Below are 9238 nucleotides of genomic sequence, written 5' to 3' on the forward strand. Positions count from 1 at the left end.
AAAACTGGATATCAGATGCCACTCAATGGTCTTACACTAATCTCCACAGGCAAAGAAATAAAAGCGGATACCGGATACCAATAGATGGATTTACACCAGTCTCCTAAAACAGAAACGGATATCAGATGCCACTCAATGGTCTTACACCAATCTCCTCAGAAGAAAAACAAAGATGAGAAATGGAAGTCAACTGCCAATCTGTCTGGACTTAGGTCAACTTCACAGTATGGTCCTAGGAAATCCAATGCCACGTCACAGGGACTTACAATGGATCCTCACATACAAGAACAAAAGCAACAATATTATCACAGGAATGCAAATGCCGACTTACAGGGACTTATAATTGCAACCTCACATACAAACAAACAGATCAATTATGATCACAGGACAACAGATGCCAACTTACAGGGACTTATAACTGTATCCTCACATACAAATCAAACGGATCAAATTATGATCACAGGATAACAGATGCCAACTTACAGGGACTTATAACTGTATCCTCACATACAAACAGATAAAATAGAAGATATGAGTGACTAATGAGGTCTTACACTCTATCCTTCCATATCATAGGAGCAACTGCCAAAGCAATGGACTTACAATTGTCCTCAATGGGCAAACAACAATAACAAAAGTCACACAGACAAATGGTATGATCATGCACTAATGGCAATTGATGATGATGATAAATGCATAACATACAGGCAAGCAAATGCGCATGAAGCAATCAATCAATCAATGAATAACAAACAGCACACTCTATAGCCAAACAATGGGGGGCTCACACAAGAGGGTTTGACTTTGAAAGTCCGCTGTAATAGGTGAAGGTCGCTCTTAACCTGGCCATTGAGGGGCTCAGGTGAAGCAGATGAAAAGGAGATGAGGGGTGTGCCTCATTGCTTCAATCTCAAATCAGAGAGAGCATCAAAGAAAGTGTGGGAGTTCAGAAAGTAGGAACTCTCTCCACATTATTGACTCGATTAGATCTTGGGTATTTATCTCATTGCTTCAACCATGTAATGGGAGCAAAGAGAGGACACACTGAATAGTGGGGGATAGATTGCTTATCCCTACCTTCCACCAATTGCCTTACTTGAAGGACTTTTCCTGCTTAGGACAAATATAACACACACAGGCATTGCCTCTTAAGGAGGACTTCAGACAGTTTGCCCGGTCAAATAACAGACCGGGTCTCCAGACTACATGAAGAAGAAGTAATTATACCTCAAAGCAAATGCTAAATAGCAAAGCAAGCAAGTTCAAAGAACTTAGGCAACTAAAGTACCTGAAAAAGTCAAACTTATTAGCAAACAGTTCAACAATCAAAATCAAAAGGAAATAACCCAATAGGCAACCACAGAGGGACCAATTGTGCAAGGCACAAAGACTCAAGCATATGAGTCACACCTACAAAACAAATGTTAGCACATGATACAATCAAACTTAAGCACATTAGAATGATCCTCAAGGCATTGGTGCTTAACCTGAAACAGATGAACTCAACGTAAGCTCAGAAGACCACTAGGACTAGCCTAGGGTCAAAGATGAAAGAAAAAGTCAAGGCAGCAAGGAAAAGTCAACCCAAACCAAATTTAAACATTCAAGAAGCATTCTCAATTGAATTCATAATTATATCATGCATCATGGTCATTTCATATGCAAAAGGATGCAAAGCATGGCAAGAGAAGCATACAAAAGTCAACAGCAAAGACTTCATTCAAAAGTCAACTCAAACATTTTCAAAAAATCATGAGATAAATCACACTCAATCCTAACATCTAACATGGTATACATGTAAAATTTCATGGCGTTTGGATGAGAGGAAGGCAGTCAATTAAAATCATGAAGTCAAATCAAATTCAAGTAAGCATGGTGAAAGTCAACAAGCATGGGTCAACTTCAAAAAATCATATCAATTTGAAAACAGAAAAGAAATGAATGAGATTAACACCAATGCAAAGCTTGAGATGTCTAGTTATCACAGATGAAATTTCATGGTCATGTGATATGGTATGAGGATTTCACAAAAGATTTGGCAAGGCATAGCACAAAAAGTCAACAAATGACCAAGTATGGAAGAAAATTCTCAATTAAATGGAAAACAGCAAGATTAATTCCAAGAAAATTCATACACAAACTAGACATATGATAGGTCAATCATGCAAAATTTCAAGTGATTTGGATGTAGGGAAGTGTGTGAACAAAATTAGAGAAAATGCATGATCATGGTGTGACACCAAATGCAAAACACAACTTCAAAAAAATCATAACTATCAATCCACAAATGATAAATGCACAAACTTTATATGGAAATGAAGGTCAATGTGTCTAGTTTCACCACAAAAAATCTCAAAGGCATTGGATATAACATGAGTATTTCACAATTGAAATGGCCAAGGGTATCATTTATGCACACATGTGAAGAAAATAATTATCAATTAAAACTAACCAATGGAAAATTAATTAAAATTCACCATAAAATTCTAGACACATTCATGAGTATGAGGAAAAAAATTCAAGATTTTTTTTATGAAAATTGAATGAGAAAATGATTTGTGAAGTTGGATGAAATATTGGAGGAAATATGAACAAAATGCAAGGCAAGTGGTCAACATGAGAGTCAACGATGGCAAAGATGTAATTATGGGTTTCATTTATTTAAACGCAGAGTTTAGGGAAAGAGAACCAAATGTTCTCATTGGTCCATTCGATGGAACAGTAATCTGACCACAAGCATTCAAATATGCTGGGTTTTCAAAAACCCTAGGGTTTATAACACAGCATGGCAGCTCAAAAAATGCTCATCTTCAATTGATTATTATGGCCAACAAACCTCAAACAGAATCACGCAAACCAACATGATAACACAAACGTAATACTCACGCAACATAGAACAACAGCATGGCATTGCAACTCATGAATCAAACATCAGCATTAACAAAAACAACAACTTCGAATGAAGTGCATCAACATCATGGCAATAGCTTTGGGTGATATCATGTAGCAAAAAATAACCAACACACACACATGCAAAATTCTGGCGAATTCATCATAACATCAGCAGGCATTTGCAGCATCAATTTCATCATCATGAAACAAAACAAACAACAGCAACATTCATGTTTCAAAACTGCAGCAGGATTCTAGCAAGCAGGGTTCATGTAACCAACATTGAAGTCATGGCAAGTTTCGAAACAGCAGCATGGTTTTAGCAGCATGGCTTGGCAACAAAAGCAGCACACAAACAACAGCAACAACATGGTATTGAACATGTAACATAGATTTTCTAGGCATGGTCAGGTTTGAACAGCAGAGCATTTGGCAAGGTTCTCACAGTAAACAGTCCACAACATACAGCATAGCAGTACAAGTGATCATGCCAATACCAATACAGCAGCAGGGCATGTGCAACATGGTAATCAACAAGCAATTAACAGCAACATCCATCATTATGCACTCATTCAAAAATAAGCATCAAGCAAGCCGCATGGTATCATGTATTCATCATCAATATACATCCTCAACCAAGAATTTGAAAGGCAATGGCAATCAACAAGGCAATGACAATGTCCATGTAATGTCCAAAGCAGCCCTAAACCAAACATAACTAACACAACTCACATGGATTTCTGGGCATATTCAAAGTAACAGCAGGGCATGTTTATCATTATCATCATTCAAACATCAATCCACAACAAAGCAAATATTAATCATGAACACAAGACTGGACAGGGCAGGTTGTAGCAGCAGCATAATTCATTCATCAGTCTACAGCAACATTCATCATTATCATGTGCTCATCATGTTTAAAAAATCATCAAACCAAAATCAAACCAAGCAAAAACACAACAGCATATAACATATTGCACATGGATTTTCTGGACATGATGTTTGGTTCAATACAACAGGGCACTTATCATCAAGCAATTACAATGAAATCCAACAACAGCACATGGACAACAAGGCATAGCAAGCAGTCATCATCATATCTCATCATCAAATAAAATTAATCAGCCATATGGAAACCAACATGATGAGGAGAGAAATCTGGCAGCTAGGGATTAACAGCAGTCATGAACTTCATCATTAATGTTTATCATCATGAACTCAATTAAAACAAGCATCAAGCAAGCAGCATTTCATGTTCAGTTTCATGATCATCAACCAAGTTCAGCATCATCGAACCAAACAAAACAAGCAACATGGCCATGGAAATTAATCATAAGCAACAACATCAGCCAAACACACATTCATCATGAGGAAATCTGGACAGAATTAGGGTTTAAGGTTGCAACTTGGTTCATCAACATCATGTCATCATCATTATACCACAAATCATGAACAACAGCATATACCAATAATAGCAGCATTCATCAATTCAACTCCATGGTTCAACAATCATCCAATAAGTTTTCAAGCAAAAACACACAAGGGCATGGTGCAATGAACATCAAGCAGGCATTAACCAATCAACCAAACAAACATAATCATGGAAATCCTGGACAGGTTATAGATTTGCACAGCAGCAGCATATTCATCAGCAACAATGTTCATCATTAACATCAAACAGATTTTGAGCGAAACCACTCAATGGCAAGGCATATGTACTTATGTAACATCCTAATACCAACACACAAAACACAATCCAAGTGGATTTCTGGAAATAGTATGAGGGTTTCAAAACAGCAGCATGCCTTCATCAATAATATGCAGATTGAAATTTTAAGATGTCCAGGATCCATAATCAATCATACCAACAGCATCAACATACTTCAAGCATCACAAATATATCATCATTTTTCATTAAATCATTGTGGGCAAGCAAGATCGAAGGAAGACACATTTGGTCATGAAAATGAAAGTTCATGCTTCTCCATCATGAGAGCACCATTTTAAATGAAACAAAGTGTATTGAAACCAGCACATAAAGACCTTTCATAAACACATTATGGCATGGCAAAAGGGGAAGGTCGATTCACTTACTTGTTTTGGAAGAACTTGATGGAACAGTGATTATTTGATGGTATCTGCTCAAACAGTCGAAGATTCCAGCTCTAAATGATGGATGATGAAGGTGCTTCAGCTCAAGCTTGTTTGGAATTCCTCAAAGCTCTAACTGCCATGGTTGGTCTTTGGAAAACAGAAAATGATGAAGACTTTACAGCAGTGATTTGATGGTGAAGATGAGCTAAATATGTTGTCCAAGTGGTGAAGGAAACAAGAACTGGTTGTGGTTTGTGATGGTTTGCTCAGAATATCACCTTTTGCAAAAATGCACAATGAGGGAATGAGAGGATTTTCGTGTGGCTGCAGCTCTAGGGTTTTTGAAAATGAACAGAAAAATGGTTTATATGCATCTGTTTAACCTTACTAATCCAAGTGCTAAGCTAGTTTTATGTAAAATGAATCAAATGCCAAAAATGCTAAGTGTGAGCAAATGGAAATGGAGGTGTGAATATTATGGTCGAATGGGCCTTCTATCATGCTGCCAATGACCATTCCTCATGCTGTTTTTGGTCTGCTCCTCAATTGCTAACTTTGCCTTGCTTACATGGAGCTATTTGCACAATTGCTAATTATGTACAAAGGGGAAAATGGGAGGTGTTTGTCTGCTCAGATGGGCCTGAGCATGCTGCAAATGACCATGCCAATTGCTGCTTTTGGTCTGCTGCAGCATGCTGTACTGGTTTTACTCTTTTCACACCTTTTGCACATTTTGCCAAATTTGCCTTTTGATCCCAAATGGTGGTATAAAGGTGGTATGATGATGGTTTAGGGTTTGGAGCAAATCACAAATGATGTATGGAACATTTCCCAATTGACCCAATCAAGAAAAAGTCAAAAACTCAAAAAGTCAAAGTTTGGTCAAACTTTGAATTTAAATGAGAAAGGTCCAAAAATGCCATTTTGATTGGCAAGGTTTTAGGTCATGAAATTTATATTTTTGGAAAGAGGATGAAAAATGTGATTTGTAGGAAAAAACCCCACCAAATTTGGCCTTATGGTTTGAGAGATATGGCTTGTTGAAGTTCAAAAATTGATGAAAATGATTTGATCATATCTTGACAACCACACATGGGATTTTGATGTTCTTGGACTTTTTGAAAATGGGAGAACAAGATCTTCAACTTTCATGTTGGGCAAAAATTCATTTGGAGCTTGTATCATGATGTAAGTTGAGGATCAAGAAGTTTCCATTTTTGGCAGTTGAAATTACAGGTCCACTTTCTATTTCTGGAAAATTTCTGATTCTACTTGATTTTCTTCCATGATGAGGTTTGACATGATAGATGAGACTTATACAAGCATGAATGAGCTCCTTCATATCAATTCTATCCATCAAATCTCTGATTAAATCAACAGTTGACCAAGTTTGACTTTTCTAGGGTTTTGGATGACTGGACCATTTCTGATGAATTCCAAACCCTAATTCTTTGAGAACTTGACTTCAAATGATGTCTCAAGATGTATGAACCTTTGATTATTGATCATGGTGCCCAAATTCTGCAAGAATGGCCACCATCCACTGCTTTGACTGACTGTTGACCATCTTTGACCTAATTGCTGATGATTGCTTCAACTGCAAGCAACAAGGTTAGACAGACAATATTTTTGTACTTTTTGAATGATAAACATATGAAAGCAAAGATATACAAATGCAAAGTATGCTTGGTGATCAAGAAACAAACCCACAAGGCAAACTATCCACTAGAAGGGGACAAAGGCATGCAATGATCCTTGAGGTTATGATATGATATGATATGGGCCATGAGGGATCTTAGGGCCCAAAATTGGGGTCTTACAGATGCCCCTATTTAAGGTCACTCTAGCCGGAGAAGTGAAGTTTAGAAATCTTCATCTCGACGCGGTAGAATGGGCTTAAATAACAGTAATGAGACAAATTTTGGTCCCTAAGAGACCTCATGATGCAGATGTATGCATGCAAAAGACACAAATTCTGTGGGGAATATGATTCACACAGAAGAAAAGACGATCCATCGGAGTAATACACTCACCAGGAACAGAGACTCTGACAAGACTCTATGGGGATAATAAAAGAAAAAGAAATGCGTGAACAATACACGACTCCAAACTGGGGAAAGACAAAACTGACACAACGTGATCAAGACACGACTCTGATTAAGGAAAACAGAAAAACAGACAGGAGAACTCACTGGGGAGTGAAGGACTCACACTGGGAAAAGAATTCCAAAGGAAAATAAATCCATTGGAGAGACACAAGCTGACTCCTGAGGAGAAGCAAAAGAAAACTTCACTGGGGAAGCAACAAACAAATGAGATGTTACCAGGCATACGGGTAACAAACTCAGGAAAATCTGATTCCACAGGGGGACCGAGGTCATAATAGGGAGCAGAAAGGAGGGAACACCAAGGATACCGGTTACTGGGTATATAATAGGTGACCGACCAAAGCGTGAATTGGATTTCACTTCCAAAACACTCATCATCCTGAAGAAAGCTAGAACAGCAGACTTGTTTATAGGATGGATATTCAATTCCACAAGGAAAATGAATCTTACTCTGAGGGGAAAACAATCAAAAGATTGACTCAAAAGCGAACGAGATATAATATCCATTACCGTCAGAACGTGGATAGAATACTCAGATGAGACATATTATTCATTACCGGCAGACCGTGAATAATATACTCGAAAGGAACATTATCCTGAACCGGTTACTGGGTTGTTTAAGGATAAAATCCGAAATCGTGAATTGGTTTGTGTTCCAAGACACTCATCATCCGAAAGAAAGCTAGAAAAGCAGACTTGTTTAAAGGATGGTCAAAAAACGTGAATTGGTTTTCACTTCCAAAACACTCATCATCCTGAACACAAACTGGTTAAAGGATGGACATTCGATTCTACAAAGAATGCGAATCTTACTCGACTGGGGAAGATCAACAAAGGACTCCAACCAAAGAGCGCATGAGACATATTATTCATTACCGGCAGACCGTGAATAATACACTCGCATGGCAAGAAACACCAGGGATACCGGTTACTGGGTATATAATAGGTGACCTACCGAAAACGTGAATTGGATTTCACTTCCAAAACACTCATCATCCGAAGGAGAGCTTGAAAAAGCAAATCGACTTACAGGATGGGCATTCGAATCCACAACGGGAAAACGAATCTTACTCAAATGGGGACACAAACCCAAAGAGTGCATAAGATATAATATCCATTACCGGCAGACCGTGGATAAGATACTCGCATGAGATATATTATCTATTACCGTCAGAACGTAGATAATAAACTCGCATGGTAAGAAACACCAGAGATACCGGTTACTGGGCATATAATAGGTGACCTACCGAAAACGTGAATTGGTTTTCACTTCCAAAACACTCATCATCCAAAACACAAACTGGTTAAAGGATGGCTATTCGATTCTATAAAGAATACGAATCTTGCTCAGTTGGGGGAAAATCAACAAAGGATTTCAACTAAAGAGCGCATGAGATATATTATTCATTACCGGCAGACCGTGAATAATACACTCGCATGAGATATATTATCTATTACCGTCAGAACGTAGATAATATACTCGAAAGGAAAAGACACCAGAGATACCGGTTACTGGGTATATAATAGGTGACTAACCAAAAAGAGAGACAATCGATACCAAGCATACGGGTAAACGAAAGACAACTCAAAGGGATAAATTGCAAGCATCCGGCAATTATCCAACAACAAGAAATATTCGACTCCACAAAAGGGAAATAACGAATCTTACTCGACTGGGGAAACACAAAAGGCTTCGACTGAAGAGCGCATGAGATATACTATTCATTACCGGCAGACCGTGAATAATATACTCGCATGGAAGATTATCCACAACCGGTTACTGGGTTAACAAAGGATAAATCAACCGAAAAGAAAGGCATCGGGATACCAAATTAGGTATACAATGATAACCAATCAAAAGGAGCAACAGACATTACCGACAAAAGGGTAAATGAAAGGCGAACTGCTGAGGATAAATTGCAAGCATTCCGGCAATTATCGACAGAAGACTAGCTGGGGATGCATTGGTAAACAACCAATGATCCGGGGAACAAATCACGAGCATACGGTGAAAAGACCCACTGGGGATAAAATTGCTAGCATACGGCAATTATCCACAAAAGACTTGCTAGGGATATAAGTGCTGATCTGAGCAACTTATACAAGCAAAGGAAAATCAACATCAAAGACTAGATGAAGATAAC

Source organism: Lathyrus oleraceus, chromosome 7 (genome assembly GCF_024323335.1).
Source record: "Lathyrus oleraceus cultivar Zhongwan6 chromosome 7, CAAS_Psat_ZW6_1.0, whole genome shotgun sequence".
NCBI lineage: Eukaryota > Viridiplantae > Streptophyta > Magnoliopsida > Fabales > Fabaceae > Lathyrus > Lathyrus oleraceus.